Source organism: Zingiber officinale, chromosome 8A, assembly GCF_018446385.1.
Source record: "Zingiber officinale cultivar Zhangliang chromosome 8A, Zo_v1.1, whole genome shotgun sequence".
Lineage (NCBI taxonomy): Eukaryota > Viridiplantae > Streptophyta > Magnoliopsida > Zingiberales > Zingiberaceae > Zingiber > Zingiber officinale.
This window is the reverse complement of record NC_056000.1, coordinates 137253442-137270385: the sequence shown is the minus strand read 5'-3', so window position 1 is coordinate 137270385 and position 16944 is coordinate 137253442.

The window sequence follows — 16944 nt, the reverse complement described above, 5'->3', positions numbered from 1 at the left end:
TTCAAGTACTACATCAATGGGGGTATTTTTTGAAAGGGCATTCATTTTTCTTTTATTTTTATTTTAAGAGGTGCCCATTATAAGATCAAAAGTGCTAGAGGTGAATATCACTCATGACTTTTTTACATTTTCGGAAAATGTTTGAGAGTAACAATGCAGCAAAAATAGAAAGTAAAATAAAATAAGCGCTAACAAGTATTGGTTTTACTTGGTTCAAAGTCTGTGATGACTCCTACTCCAAGGACCACACTCGTTGAGTGTTTACTTAGGACAATTCACTAATCGTTCATAAATTACAAGCACAAAAGATGATTACAAGAGAATTATAATTTAAGTGCTCTATAAAGAAAGATTATATCGACGACTTAAGGATCCAGAGAGTCGCACTTTCAATCATCGGAGTCATGTCACAGAGTTGCAGGATCATCTTTAAAGCAACACACAAGAGAATGATCATAAAAGTGAGTTGTAATTGAAGAGTTTCTCAAACCAGTCTTTTATAGACTATTGAAAGCACCTTCAACACCATGGAAGGCACCTCCACCTATAAAAGTTATTCCCAAAACCTTGAACTTGATAACCTTCGCATTCTGTGAAGTTCATCCATTTGAAGGTGCCTTCAAGGCACTCGAAGGAGCTTTCGCTCCCAGTGCCAAGGCGCCTTCAGCTGCTTGGAAGGCTCCTCTTGTAATATGCCAAAAATGTAGAGAAAGATATAAATAATTAAAATTTGACTTAATTAAATTATTTTAGTGAAAAATTTATCAGGAATTAAGTTGATATGAATTTATGAAATTTATTGGATTTTTTTTAGATGTAGCAATAGGACATGTGGACTACTCCTGATATAACTCTACTAGATGAATGTATGATGTTATGGAACATATGCAGTGCAATATCTATATCTAGACGCTGACTCAGGGCATACAGAAAGAATGAGTGAGAGGATCGCATGTTCGTGACGTCCCGAGATATGATCGGTAAGATGCATGATGTCAGGACTCTGTACATAACGTAGTCCTGAACCCTAAGAAGAGTTGACTTGAACTCAGTCAGGCCAAATGGTCTCTCCTCCTCGAAAAAGTGCAAATAGATGGTGCCTAATGTGATATGAGAGTAGGGATCACCGAATGGTAGATCTCTACCTAGGTAGCATAGGAATGTACATGTAGACTCCCTAAGCTCTAAGCTCGTGCGAATCAGGGAGGGAGTAAACTGGATGTCTATTCCACCGACTCTGGTGGAATACGTACTATCATCAACCTTCTCGAGGTTGTGATAGAATTGTGCACATAAATCCTGGTTACTGTATTGTTGCAGTAAACCAATTTCCCTAACTGATAATATTCTATCATCTGGACCGCAGGGTGACAGAACTGGGCAAAGAATGACCTACCTACGTACCTAGGTTTAATGGATTCAAATGTAAACCTAGAAAAGTCTACCCTATGCCGCTCAGAGGGGAATCTAGGATCCGTAGAAGGAGTCCTAGCCGGTGTAGGATCAACATGTCGGCGTTTTCTGATTTATGCAACATATAACAAAAAAATGCATAAAAATACCATATAAGGACAATAGGATGGTTGAAAAATATACCTAGGAGGCATTGTAGGATGATTGAGGGAGTTTGGATGGGTTGAAGACGCCTTAGGTGTTGGATTTGTGTGGAGAAGCACGGGAAACTCGTGGGAGTTTTTCGGCCGAAAACGAACAGAAACGATTCTGTTCGTGTTAAAATTCTCGAGTTGAAGGCGCCTTAAACGTGTTTTAGGGCGCCTTATGAACGGTGTTGGAGGTGCCTCAGAGATGATCCGAGGTGCCTTAGGTTAAGTCGACGGGACTTTTCCCGCCTCTGTTTAGGGTGCCTCCCTTGTGTGGGAGGCACCTCCGAGAGACGCCACGTGTATTTTTTTTAATTTTAATTTTGATTTAATTTAATTTTAATTCATAATTTAATTCTAATTTAATTTTGATTTAATTTTAATTTTGATTTAATTTAATTTAATTTAATTTTAATTTTAATTTTAATTTAATTTAATTTTAATTTAATTTAATTTTAATTCTAATTTAATTTAATTTTAATTTAATTTTGATTCATAATTTAATTTTAATTCTTAATCATCTCACCCGATCTAAATTTTCAATCAGGGAATCCTAGAATATTATGAGATGAATTAGGTTCAATTTTAGGGTTTGGTTTAACTTTGTGTTAGATTCAAGTTTAGCTTTGGGTTCAACAAATAGACATTCTTCGGATAAACTTCTGGGCTATGGTGAGTCACTTGGACATCATTAAAGTAACCATGCCTTCAAGATTTTCCAAATAGTCCTACCCATTGAACTTAGTACAAAACTTTGGTCTAACTAGTTAGGATCCATAAAGGGTAGCTTCGGTCAGTTCCACTTAGCCAAATGCACCAGGTCGAAGTCATATCTTCCTAGATATGCGATGACTAAGCTTCTCCAACGTACTATCACCCAATACTTCACCAGTACCGTGAATCAAGTTAAACCTAGCCCTTTTTATTCTAACCTTAATTACCCTGCCGGGTAGTCTACTCTTGGTTACCCTTGTCGGGCAGATTAAGTTTTGAAGGTGTCAGCTATTCTAGAGCCTTCCCTTGAATTTTTAAGATTTTGTAAGAATTTAATTTGATTTAAATTTAGAATTAATATGAAATTGTAGTTTGATTTTAATTTGATTTAATCTAAATTTTAATTTGAGTTTTAATTTTAATTTGATTTTTAAATTAAATTCTTTTTATTAATATAGTTTTTCTACTAGCTCCCCCTGGATCATAGCCTCGATATGGTCTATCGAGGTAATGTATTTGATCCTTGGGGATCCAATATTGACCAAGTCCAGCTTGATTGATCAGGTTGGACTTGGGTACCCATGCTTGGACTAATTTACTATTCGGTCTGCTTACTAAGGATAGATAAGATCTATATTTTTTTTGATTTTATATCCTAGCCCAGTTCTATTATAAACGGCTCTTTGTGTCCCAAGAATTAGGTCAAGGTTCTTGGAGCCCAAAGAAAATCGTTCTAACGTTTTCTCCAAATCCTTGACCTGAGTTTTCAGACTAGAATTTTCTTCCTCAAGTTTTTGGATTTGAGTTGAACTTCCAGTCTGAACTGGGTCAGGAAAAATTTTGAAGTGAGTCACTTCTTTAAGGACTGCTACTTCCTTTAGAAGTGACTTGATCCTAATATTCGATTTTACTAATTCGCGTAATAAATAATTAACTAAATTATTTAGTCGAGGAATACTTACAGTGGGATCTGGCCCTTCGAAAATGGATACGGATCCGTGGCTTCTTTCTGATTCTACTTCCGACTCGCTTTCGCTCTCAGACACATCGATTTGGTTCTGGGCCATCAGTGCGAGGAGACTCGTCTGATCGAGTTCGCTGTCGGTATCTTCTGAGGACGATTCGTAACCATGTCGCCTTGAGGGCCTTCTTCCTTCGCTTCTTTGCATCCTTCTGATTAGGCAGTTGGCCTTGATGTGCCCCTTCTGGTTGTACCCGTAGCAGATCACCTCGAACTTAACTTTTGAATTGGGTTGAGTCTCCTTGGATTGTACTGCCTTCTTTAGGTCTCTTTTGTTGAAGCCCTTCTTCTTCTTGTAGAGCTTCTTCACGAGGTTTACGAGCTCAGTTGTCAGTTCATCGTCTGAGTTGGGTTCTTCTTCCGACTCGGGTTCAGTTCTTCGTCGTGATCTTGGTTCGCGAGTTCTGCTGGTACCTGCAAGCAAAGCTACACCTTTCTCGATTGGTTGTGCATTAGTCTGCTCATGTAGTTCAAACTCAGAAAATAATTCATCTAATTTTATACAAGATAAATCTTTGGATACTTCGTAGACATCTACCATTGATGGCCACAATGTACTCCTTGGAAAAACATTAAGAGCATACCTGATGATATCCCTATTTTCGACATTTTGCCCGATTCCGTGGAGGGAGTTGAGGATGTCTTGAATATGTGCGTGGAGTGAACTCACCGTTTCACCTTCCTGCATTTTTAGATTATATAGTTTATTAAACAATAAATCATGTTTACTTACTTTGGTGTCTGAGGTGCCCTCGTGCAGTTCTATCAGTTTCTCCCAAAGCTCCTTTGCGGTTGAAAATGGACCAACTCTGTTGAGCTCCTCTTTGGTCAGGCCACATTGGAGGGTGCAGGTCGCTCTGGCATCGGCTTCCACCTTCTTGATTACGGATGGTTCCCAATTTTCGCAGGGTGTAGGCTTGCCATCTCCTTCAGTTGGAAGTTGCAATCCAGTCTTGACGATCATCCACATCTCGAACTAGATTTTGAGAAAAGTTTCCATTCGTCTCTTCCAGTACTCGAAATCTTCTCCAGTGAAGAGCGGGGGATGAACGGTGTTGATACCCTTTTGTTGGGACATTGATCGTATGCAAAACAAAAAAAAATAGAAGAGAAGTCCCAAGACTAGGTCTTCGATTAGCAGTGTGGGAAATAAAGTTAATATTACTAGCTCGAGTGGTGTTGCACCAACTTCGAACAAAAACCAATTCGTAAAAAGAATTAGAATGTAGCTATTAAGCTAGATTCTAATTAACTCCGTAAAATCGAAAACACCACGAAAAAATTGCGTGATTGGTGGTTGCACCAGATCAACACGACCCCGCTCTGATACCAATTGTTGGATCGAGAAGTGCTAGAGGGGGGGTGAATAGCGCTCGTGGCTATTTCGTTTTGGATTTAAAAATAGAGTCGGAATACGTAGCGGAATTAAGTAAATAAAAAACAAAGCAAACACAGAAGGACACAGGTCGTTTACTTGGTTCGGAGCCTGTGACGACTCCTACTCTAAGGCCCACGCTCTGATACCAATTGTTGGATCGAGAAGCGCTAGAGGGGGGGTGAATAGCGCTCATGGCTATTTCATTTCGGATTTAAAAATAGAGTCGGAATACGCAGCGAAATTAAGTAAAGAAAAAACAAAGCAAACACAGAAGGACACAGGTCGTTTATGTTGGTCCCTTTGGAGGTCGGCAAGAGGGGAGGGGTGAATTGCCCTACAAAGTGAAATTCGAACCTTTCTCGGATTTCAACTATATAATAAACATTTGTAATAAATAAATAAAAGAGACTAAGTAAAGAAAAGCAGACACCAGAGTTTTACTTGGTTTGCAATCAGGGGATTGCTAATCCAAGGAATGTAAGCGCACTATCTGATTCTCCTCTGGGCGGAGTAGCCTCTTTACAACGTTGACAGCACAAATGAAAAGAACAGAATTGAAAGCACAGAAGGAATTGATTACAAGTTCGTTCTATTTATCTGTGCAAACCAGTGCTATATTTATAGCACTGGTCGGGGCGCCCCGAAGGGGTTCCGGGCGCCCTGGGGGGATAAAACTTTATCCCCCAACGTTCAGATCGAGTTTGACTCGATCTGGTCAAAAATCTCGTTCCGGGCACCCCGGATGGTTCCGGGCGCTCCGGACCCCAAAAGTCAACTCTGGTTGACTTTTTCCGTCCGGTCGCTCCGCTTCGGTTCAGCTCGTCTCGGTCCGGGTCTTCTGTTCTGGATCCACTAGCTTGGGTGATCTCGGCTGTAAAATACTGAAAATTAGCGAATAATGATAAGGGATTTTTTCGGAATTTTTGAAAATTTTCTGGGAATTTTTCGGAACTCGTATGGACGAGTTCACGGGGACAAGAACGGGGTCCGGAAAAGCCTGTTTAGGCTACCCTATTTAAGTGAGGAAATGTTTATATTTCCTTTTTCTTTTTCTTTTATTTACTTTTCTCTCGCTGTTTCCTCTTCTTTCTCCCGCGCGTCGAAGTTTTCTTCTCCTCTGTGCCCTAACCGGCGCCGGGCCGGCGGTTCCTTCTTCCCCCTTCTCTTCATCTCATCGCCAAGGACCATGCCCTAAACCTCCCTCGCACCGACTTCCTCTCCCGATTCCTTTCCTCTTCTCCTCTCCTCTGCCGCCACCACAGCGCCAGCCGTGCCCTAATTGGGTTGTGCCGCCGTCGAGATTGCTTCGTCGTCACCGACCTAGTGCTGCCGCCGGCCTTCCTCCGCCCTACAGCCGACTTCTACCGGTGTCCTAGCCTCCAGCCGCGTGCCCTAGGCGATGGCTTCTCCCCTTCACCGACGCCGATCCAGCCGAGCCCTAGGGTCGGCTGCCACCACTGTGCCGTGCCTTAGATCGTCGGGAGCCGAGAGCCGCTGTTGCACAGAGCAGTGCTGGCCACCAGATCTGTTCCGAGACCCCCTCACTCTCGATCACCCCTGTGCCCTATCACTGCTTTGTGGCTTCTTCCGTGCCCTAGTTCCTTACTGCTGAGCCAACAAGGTAAGCTGGTTGTACATGGAACGATTGGTTGAGTTAGGGATCTGGTTCTATATCTAGTTGGATTCTTGAACTTTTCTTGTTCTGTTCAGAGAAGGAGTTCAGCTGGAAGGGGTGTTCGGGGGGTTTCCTAGGTTTCCAGCAACAATCAGCCCTTGCTGGCAGCAACAAACCTTCAGTGGATCAGTTATCCCTGCTGTGAATTTTGGTAAGGTGTAGATGGTATAATCTTTACTGAGTTTGGGTTTCATTTGATTAATGAAGATATTGGAATTAGAGTTAGAACGTGTTTAAATGTGATAGTTTGGTTATTTTGAGAGGTGATTGATGTTAATAAGAAGAAAGTATAAGATTATTAAATAGGTTTGGAGATTTTGATTTAGCTATATAGCTAAATACAATATCTGTTTGATATCACAGGACTTTGACTCGAAACGGTGTCTCGACGAGGGATCCATTTTGGATACGACCTTTCTTATCGGAGGCGGGTACTTTTGACTTATTGTCTTTGATATGCTTAGTAATTAAATTAACAAGATGCATTAATTGTGTTTCTTACTTGTTTAGGTTAATCACTGCCCAATACATGCTACCTGTTGATTGATTGTTTGTTTACATCTTGTATGGATATGTACCTAATTCCACATGCTCATGGGTAGTGATATAACCATATTTTACCATGTCAGGACCTATGTTTGATACCTTATATGATCAGATACCTTGATATGATTCATTCGCTTTGGTGCACATTATTATATGTCCAGAGGTTGGTTTAGTATATTACCATGCTTAGTGACATGCACCATTTGCATGATCGCATGCTGTGCGATAGATTACTCCATTATTGTCGAGCACTTTGCTAGTTTTCATCACTGTTCGGTGCTCCGTTGTGACGCTCACGGGTAGCGTGACACAGCGTGGTAGCACGTCAGTTTGACTCTTCCGGTGCTCCGTTGATCTGCTCAGGGGTAGTGTGACACAGCGTGTAGCACATTAGAGATTCCTCCCCGTCATAGCGTACCGGGAGATGAGAGCATTGCGCTCCCCCATTTATGATTTGGGGTAGGAGTACGTATGTACTCGACAGCATCCCGTCCACTCGATCACTCATCAGGAGTAGTGTTGCTGAGTGCACGGTTGTCACAGCCCTACCCACTCGGTCCCACTGTTGTTGTGAGTCGGCTGACTGGCGTCAGGGGTGACCATGACATTGGCATCATATGCATGATGCATTTATTGTTTGTGTTTGTGTTTGTTGCACTTATATGCTGCACATTGCTTGGATACCTTGATTGACATGCATACAGGTCTTCTATACCTTTCGAACTATTTGTTCTTAGACTGGGTCCTGGTTAGTACAGATTCTCTCCTGTCTTCTTCGGTTTGTGTTTACCTTTATCTTTATCAGGAGACTGTACGCATGATTAGTGCTAGGTGTTATTTCTTTACTTTGCATATCAACTGTACCTGCTGAGTGTTGGACTCACCCCGCCTCCATTGTTGTTATTTTCAAGTTGATGCTGTCAGGAGGGAGTTCCAGTTGCTAGTCCCCTGCAGACCTCCAGCTATTTGCTATCGTTTGTATTGTTTTTGATTCTCACTTGACTATATTTGGATTTGGATGTTGAATACTTAGATATTATATAATTTGTCTCGTTGATGGATTTGTCTTCGATTTTATGCTACTACATGCCTGCCTGGAAGAAAAATCGGATTTGGGCTTTACGAGTGTAGTTGAGTAGGGTTGATTTCGAGTCAGAGTATTACTATGTTGTTTATTTTATTAACTGCGTGGTTGTGACAGCCAGAGGCTGAATACATATATAAACTGCGTGGTGATTGATTTTATTTACTGTTGTTATTCCAGCCGCCTGTGACTGAGGTATATGAGATGTAGAAAAGTTTCAGATTGTCCACCATACAGGGGAGATGCTGCCGAAATTTTCTCGGACAGGGACTCCTCTGGGGGCGTGACAATTTAGTGGTATCAGAGCGAGGTTATACGATCTTTTGTTTTCGTATTTTTGATGTTTGGGATAACCTGATACAAATTTATTTACTTGGTATCAGAGCGCCAAGTTTGGCGATACTTGTTGGATTTTTGTATTTTGGATTTTCGGGATTTATCTGATACCAATTTATTGGTATCAGAGCAGGTTATGGATACCTGCTTTTGGTGTTCTGGATTTTTGGATGTCTATTTCGGTTTGTACGGATTTTCGTTATGGTTATGTTTCAGATTTATATGGATTTCCGACGATTTTCTCGTTCGGAATTTTGAGGTCAGAAGTTGGGGACTGGACAGCGATGGAATATCTCCAGACGGCATATAGGTATGATGTTTAATTTTATAGTTTATGACAGGTATTAGCATTCTTTATTTAGTACCTGTCTGGTTGCTGTAGCACATATTACTTGTGATGGGTTAGCCATTGAGGATAATTGACCTTAATAGAGATTAAGGATTATAATCTCTGGTGATTTTTCTTATCATACCATTAGTAGTGTTAGCTTCTGTTACTACTCGTAGGAGATGGAGGCACATACCAGCCTCTGCTATTGTTAGCTGGGTAGTGGATGATACCTACATATTCCTGTTGACTTAGCCAGTAGAGTTTTATACTCATATCTTTTGGATATTAGGGTACCAGGTACGATGGAAATTGGTCATTGGGGGTTACCATGTTTTGATCATTGTTTAGAATGGTTTGAGGTTGAGGGATATTGTGATATAAGATATTATGATATGTTGATTTCTAATGATTTATGAGAGTAAATGTTATGTGGTTGTCTGATGATCAATTACTAGATATTTGTTTTGATGATCTATTAGTGGATAACTATTTTGATGATTTATATTTGGGTTATCATTGATGGTGACATAGTGAGTGTCATTTATGATATCCACAGTTTTGATGATTATGGTTGGTGATCAGATTATAAATTGGGTGCTGGAGAGTTTTACGGTTGAATGTGCCTATGAGATTTTAATAAACCTGGTTGGTTATGGATAGTTAACAGGATGATATTAAAAAAAAAAATGATATATGCTTCCTCTGATATGGGACTATGTGGATAAATAATGATTGATGTTTTGAATGCTAACTTGCCCTCATGGGGAGTAGAGATTTATTCATCTGATATAGTGTGGGCTGATGTTTTTGAGGATGAAGATGAGAGTGTCTTGATGTTCTTAAATTCTGACTTTTTCTTTTGGGTCGTACACATTTATACATATGATATTATGTGGTTGGATATACCTGAGTTGCTTGTGGAGGATTAAGGTATTCTTGATTAGTTAGTAGATGAATGATTTAGTTTTGTTGGTTGATCAGTAGAGGATTGCCATACTCTATTTTTAGAGGTTCGAACCTTTAGGTTATTTGTGCTTAGTTATGTATCTAGAGCACATTTGAGTACATGTTTTGTACTGACGTGAAAATGACTGATTTAGCCATATATCATTATCGGCTTGGATAGGTTATAAAGGATCGATGTATCTTATTCCATGAAGATTTTGACCGTGGATTGTATATACCTGGTGGGATAACTTAGAGGGTGCTTTGGGATATGTGACCCCGCTGATGTAAGGAAGTGTAGAGCTAATTGCTTAACACTTATGGGATACAATCGCTACTAGTGTATACTTGAAGAGTACATTTGGATTTATGATGATAAAATTTTCCCCATTAGATATAGTCTTGGTAGTGTATGACATTGACTTGCAATGTTACACCATGGTGTGTATATCTTTCTTGTCCGATACTAGTTCCTTTGAACCTATAGCAGGGTTGTTACTGGATGATTAGGCTGCTTTATTTTGGGTTGCTTTTGATTGATGTATTCATGCTTGATACATATGCATGAATTTTGTTTAGATATACCGGTAACCCATGAGTGTTGGTAGCATAAGGTTGGTCTCTTTGATTGAGCTGGTATGCTGATTTTGCATGTATATCATGATTGTTTTGGGTTGTAGGAGTCCTGTGGTAGACTGTCCATTTGCAAGTAGTATATGTATCCATGTTCTGATATGATTTGAAGGTTCCTTGTGGATCATAGATATGTAGTTCGGTGTATGTATCTGGAGGTATTATTGAAGATAGTTTGTTGATTAAATCCGAGATGTAGTATAAGTACATCGGTGGTGTTCTGATGGAGGCATTTTGTCGATTTAATCTGAGTTGTGATATGTACATATGTGTTTGGTGTGGTATCTGAGGTAACTTTTTGATTATGTTTGATTTGTGAGTGCACCTGAGTTTAGTATGCTTTATTGGAAGTATATGTTGGTTATACTCTTGGCATAGGTGAAGATATGTCATGTGAGTGTTGTTTGTGGTGTATTGTTGATTTTACCTACATTGATTTTTGCACACGTGTTCGGTATGTATTGTTGGAGGTATCATACTGAATATACCTGAGTTGTGAGTAGGTTTGGTGTATAATAATTGGAGGATTTTGTTGATCATACATATGTTGTGTGAGCATGTGTGCTAGGTGTATACATTGGTAGTAGTATGATGATTCTACTTATACTGAATGCAGAATGTGGAGTGACTGCATTATGTCATTTGTTGAATTAACCCATCAACTAATTTTCCTATCAGTGGATGACCCACTAGGATGCTGATAGAGTTGATGATGGATTTGATTAGTTACTAGGTTGTTATATCCTAGGCTAACCACAGCGAATTGTGGTAGAGAGATCTTGTACAGTCTTAGCTGGATAGTTAGGTGCCTTGGGGTACTTAGGTATTATTTGTGGTGGAGCGTTGCTCCCACATATCACGGATTGCTGGTAGCGGAGCATTGCTCCTATATTTATTGCAGATACATATTTCAGATTATTTGTGGTGGAGTGTTGCTCCCACATATTGAGGATTTCTAGTGGTAGAGCGTTGCTCCCACATATGTGGTGTTTCCTGTGATGGAGCGTTGCTCTCACCCTGGAGGATTTATTCTTTGGTGATTTATGTTATTGATGATCAGATTTTTTTTTTGATTTATTATTGGAGATCTTATGGATAGGAATGTCTGTGATACGGACATTATGTGTATTGGTTTTTGCCATATAGGCTTACAGTGCCTTAGATGTTTTCAGGGACTCGATGATCCTGGTATGTCGAGGATGTTTGGATAGGTGTCCATTATCTTTGTGGACGATGTTGTGATCTATTACGGATCCGAGGTGAGTCACGTATACTACCTTTGCATAGATCTAGAGATGATTCGACGAGAACATCTATATGTGATTATCAGTAGTGCTGGTTTGGATTGTCTTTTGTTATGATGTTTGGGACACACGGTCACCAGTAGGAGTGTACCGTGGTTCCACAGGAGATAGAGGTTGTTACTGTTGGGAGCAGCCGAAATCAGTGTAGGAGATCCGCAGTCTTTTGTGACTCACAGGATATTACAGACCTTTCGTCGAGGGTTTCTTCCGCATAACTATGCTACTTTCACGCGTGACCATGAAAGACGTGAAGTTTACTTGGACTGAGGATTGCAAGACCAGCTTCTAGGAGCTGAAGTGGAGACTAGTGTCGGCTTTGATTTTTGGTTTTTACCTTCGGAAGAGGACGAATTTGTCCTCTACACCGACGCGTCTCTACAGGGTATGGGTGTTGTTCTGGTGCAGCACGGTAGAGTATTCTTATATGCTTCTCGATAGTTGAGGGAGCCTGAGAAGAAAATATTCAGTTCATGATCTGGAGTAGGCCGCTGTTATTTTTGCCCTGAAGATTTGGCGGCAGTACCTGTATGATATTATATTGAGATTCTCACTGACCATCGGAGTCTCAAATATCTGTTCACTCAGAAGGAACTTAATCTTCGACCGAGGAGATAGATGAAGTTCCTGAAGTATTATGACTGTACCATTAGCTATCACCTGGGAAAAGCTAATGTGGTTACCGATGCACTTAGCTAGAGGTCCAGAGGGACTTTAGCTTGCCACCGAGTTGTGGTCATAGATTTGATTCAGGATTTCTCTGAGTTAGACATTAAGGAGCAGGGACAGACAGAGCAGGGTATTCTTGTTACCATAGTTGCTCAGTCGTCGATCAGGACGAGAATCCGAGAAACCTAGTTGTTGAGACCTCATAGAGCTCAACGTGAGGCAAAGTGGTCCATATTATCAGACAGAGGATGTCAGAGGCATAAGACTGCCAGAAGTGTTATGCTGACCGGAGTCGGAGACCCTTAGAGTTCTCCATTTGCGACCATGTATTTCTGCGAGTTCCACCCACGAAACGGGTGAAGAGATTTGATCTCAGATGCAAGCTAGCTCTGCGATATGTTGGACTTTTCCAGATCTTGGAGAGGATTGGAGCGGTAGCTTACTATCTGGCACTACCACCGTCCCTGTCAGGCGTGCATGACGTATTCCACGTATCTATGCTGAGGAGATACGTACCTGACCTGACACATATGCTGACGGATATCTCAGTTCCCGTTCAGCCTGACGTCACTTATGAGGAGATTCCGGTACGGATTTTGGACCGGAAAGAGCGTCAGTTAAGAAACAAGACAATCAGATTGGTTAAAGTCGGATGACAGTATCATTTGGACGAGGAGGTTACTTGGGAGCTCGAGGATATTAGCCGAGCTCAATACCCCATCTTTTCACTTGGTGTGTGTGATATTATTTACCGTTCAGCATTTATACTCTTTACCTGTTGTTAGTATTTGCTGATGGTAGATAACGAAATTTGGGGACCAAATTTTTATTAGTGGGGGAGAATGTAAAATACAGAAAATTAGCGAATAATGATAAGGGATTTTTTCGAAATTTTTGAAATTTTCTGGGAATTTTTCGGAACTCGTATGGACGAGTTCACGGGGACAAGAACGGGGTCCGGAAAAGCCTGTTTAGGCTACCCTATTTAAGTGAGGAAATGTTTATATTTCCTTTTTCTTTTTCTTTTATTTACTTTTCTCTCGCTGTTTCCTCTTCTTTCTCCCGCGCGCCGAAGTTTTCTTCTCCTCTGTGCCCTAACCGGCGTCGGGCCGGCGGTTCCTTCTTCCCCCTTCTCTTCATCTCATCGCCAAGGACCATGCCCTAAACCTCCCTCGCACCGACTTCCTCTCCCGATTCCTTTCCTCTTCTCCTCTCCTCTGCCACCACCACAGCGCCAGCCGTGCCCTAATTGGGTTGTGTCGCCGTCGAGATTGCTTCGTCGTCACCGACCTAGTGCTGCCGCCGGCCTTCCTCCGCCCTACAGCCGACTTCTACCGGTGTCCTAGCCTCCAGCCGCGTGCCCTAGGCGATGGCTTCTCCCCTTCACCGACGCCGATCCAGCCGAGCCCTAGGGTCGGCTGCCACCACTGTGCCGTGCCTTAGATCGTCGGGAGCCGAGAGCCGCTGTTGCACAGAGAAGTGCCGGCCACCAGATCTGTTCCGAGACCCCCTCACTCTCGATCACCCCTGTGCCCTATCACTGCTTTGTGGCTTCTTCCGTGCCCTAGTTCCTTACTGCTGAGCCAACAAGGTAAGCTGGTTGTACATGGAACGATTGGTTGAGTTAGGGATCTGGTTCTATATCTAGTTGGATTCTTGAACTTTTCTTGTTCTGTTCAGAGAAGGAGTTCAGCTGGAAGGGGTTTTCGGGGGGTTTCCTAGGTTTCCAGCAACAATCAGCCCTTGCTGGCAGCAACAAACCTTCAGTGGATCAGTTATCCCTGCTGTGAATTTTGGTAAGGTGTAGATGGTATAATCTTTACTGAGTTTGGGTTTCATTTGATTAATGAAGATATTGGAATTAGAGTTAGAACGTGTTTAAATGTGATAGTTTGGTTATTTTGAGAGGTGATTGATGTTAATAAGAAGAAAGGATAAGATTATTAAATAGGTTTGGAGATTTTGATTTAGCTATATAGCTAAATACAATATCTGTTTGATATCACAGGACTTTGACTCGAGACGGTGTCTCGACGAGGGATCCATTTTGGATACGACCTTTCTTATCGAAGGCGGGTACTTTTGACTTATTGTCTTTGATATGCTTAGTAATTAAATTAACAAGATGCATTAATTGTGTTTCTTACTTGTTTAGGTTAATCACTGCCCAATACATGCTACCTGTTGATTGATTGTTTGTTTACATCTTGTATGGATATGTACCTAATTCCACATGCTCATGGGTAGTGATATAACCATATTTTACCAGGTCAGGACCTAGGTTTGATACCTTATATGATCAGATACCTTGATATGATTCATTCGCTTTGGTGCACATTATTATATGTCCAGAGGTTGGTTTAGTATATTACCATGCTTAGTGACATGCACCATTTGCATGATCGCATGCTGTGCGATAGATTACTCCATTATTGTCGAGCACTTTGCCAATTTTCATCACTGTTCGGTGCTCCGTTGTGACGCTCACGGGTAGCGTGACACAGCGTGGTAGCACGTCAGTTTGACTCTTCCGGTGCTCCGTTGATCCGCTCAGGGGTAGTGTGACACAGCGTGTAGCACGTTAGAGATTCCTCCCCGTCATAGCGTACCGGGAGATGAGAGCATTGCGCTCCCCCATTTATGATTTGGGGTAGGAGTACGTATGTACTCGACAGCATCCCGTCCACTCGATCACTCATCAGGAGTAGTGTTGCTGAGTGCACGGTTGTCACAGCCCTACCCACTCGGTCCCACTGTTGTTGTGAGTCGGCTGACTGGCGTCAGGGGTGACCATGACATTGGCATCATATGCATGATGCATTTATTGTTTGTGTTTGTGTTTGTTGCACTTATATGCTGCACATTGCTTGGATACCTTGATTGACATGCATACAGGTCTTCTATACCTTTCGAACTATTTGTTCTTAGACTGGGTCCTGGTTAGTACAGATTCTCTCCTGTCTTCTTCGGTTTGTGTTTACCTTTATCTTTATCAGGAGACTGTACGCATGATTAGTGCTAGGTGTTATTTCTTTACTTTGCATATCAACTGTACCTGCTGAGTGTTGGACTCACCCCGCCTCCATTGTTGTTATTTCAGGTTGATGCTGTCAAGAGGGAGTTCCAGTTGCTAGTCCCCTGCAGACCTCCAGCTATTTGCTATCGTTTGTATTGTTTTTGATTCTCACTTGACTATATTTGGATTTGGATGTTGAATACTTAGATATTATATAATTTGTCTCGTTGATGGATTTGTCTTCGATTTTATGCTACTACATGCCTGCCTGGACGGCAGAAGAGGTAAGAAAAAAAATCGGATTTGGGCTTTACGAGTGTAGTTGAGTAGGGTTGATTTCGAGTCAGAGTATTACTATGTTGTTTATTTTATTAACTGCGTGGTTGTGACAGCCAGAGGCTGAATACATATATAAACTGCGTGGTGATTGATTTTATTTACTTTTATTATTCCAGCCGCCTGTGGCTGAGGTATATGAGATGTAGAAAAGTTTCAGATTGTCCACCATACAGGGGAGATGCTGCCGAAATTTTCTCGGACAGGGACTCCTCTGGGGGCGTGACATCGGCCATCCGGAATAGGGCTCACCCGAACCCATGTTCCGGCCTTCTCCTCGAGCAGCCTTCCTTCCCGGTTTCTTGTCCCTCGAGCGTCGCGCACGCTCTTCTCGTCCACCGGTGTACTCTTCCGCGGACACTTCGTCCCTCGGACGCACCGAGCCCGTCGGCTCTCTCCCCGTGCCGTCCTTCTCGCTAGCCGCGTCTTCCGCTCGACTTCCTGTGTTCCTAAGCTCCTGCACACTTAGACACAAGGGTTAAACAAACGCATGACCTAACTTAGCTTGTTTGATCACATCAAAACACCTTGGGGTTCCAACAGTTTACTTGGTTCAGAGCCTGTGACGACTCCTACTCCAAGGCCCACGCTCGTTGAGTGTTTACGTTGGGTAACAACTATAATCATGAGAATTATTACAATCTAAGTACAGAAAAGATAGTAATTAAATTAATACCGACAACAGAGAGATGAAAAACTGAAGCTCCGGGTCGTTGGGATGATGTTGCAGCACTTCGGGATCGTCTCGTTAACAGCTTATAGCGTAAGGATTGCTCGGTAAGTGTTGTGTCTGACTGCTGCTCGAGACATCCTTTTATACTGTGCTGAAGGCACCTCCAACACCCTCCAAGGTGCCTGCAACGAGCCGAGTCAGCTGCGTGGATTAGATCGAGCTAGGTCGCACCTCATCCACTTGAAGGCGCCTCCAACGCCTCCTCAAGACGCCTTCAAGCCTTGGTCCAAGGCGCCTCCAGCTTCATCCGAGGCACCTCCAGCTCCTCTGGACAGCTGGCTTCGGCTTGCACCCGAGGCGCCTCCAAGCTCCATGGAGGCGCCTCGGACACTGTTCATCCGAGGCTAAACTCTAGTTTTTGGCCCTGCAAAACATGTTAGTCTACAAATACAAACACATCCTGCAAAACCAAGTTAGCACATATATTAATAAAACATTCTGACAGTCTTTGGACTGTCCGGATCTGACTTCGTATTTTCGACTGGAAATACTAGGTCGACCCGACGCCTATTGTTCCCTCTGCGGGGAACACGTCCTCACCTACTCCACTCAGGAGTTCTACGTGTTGCTAGTACGATCCTCCAGATCGACTGGACTTTTGCTTGACGCTCGATGCTTCCAGACT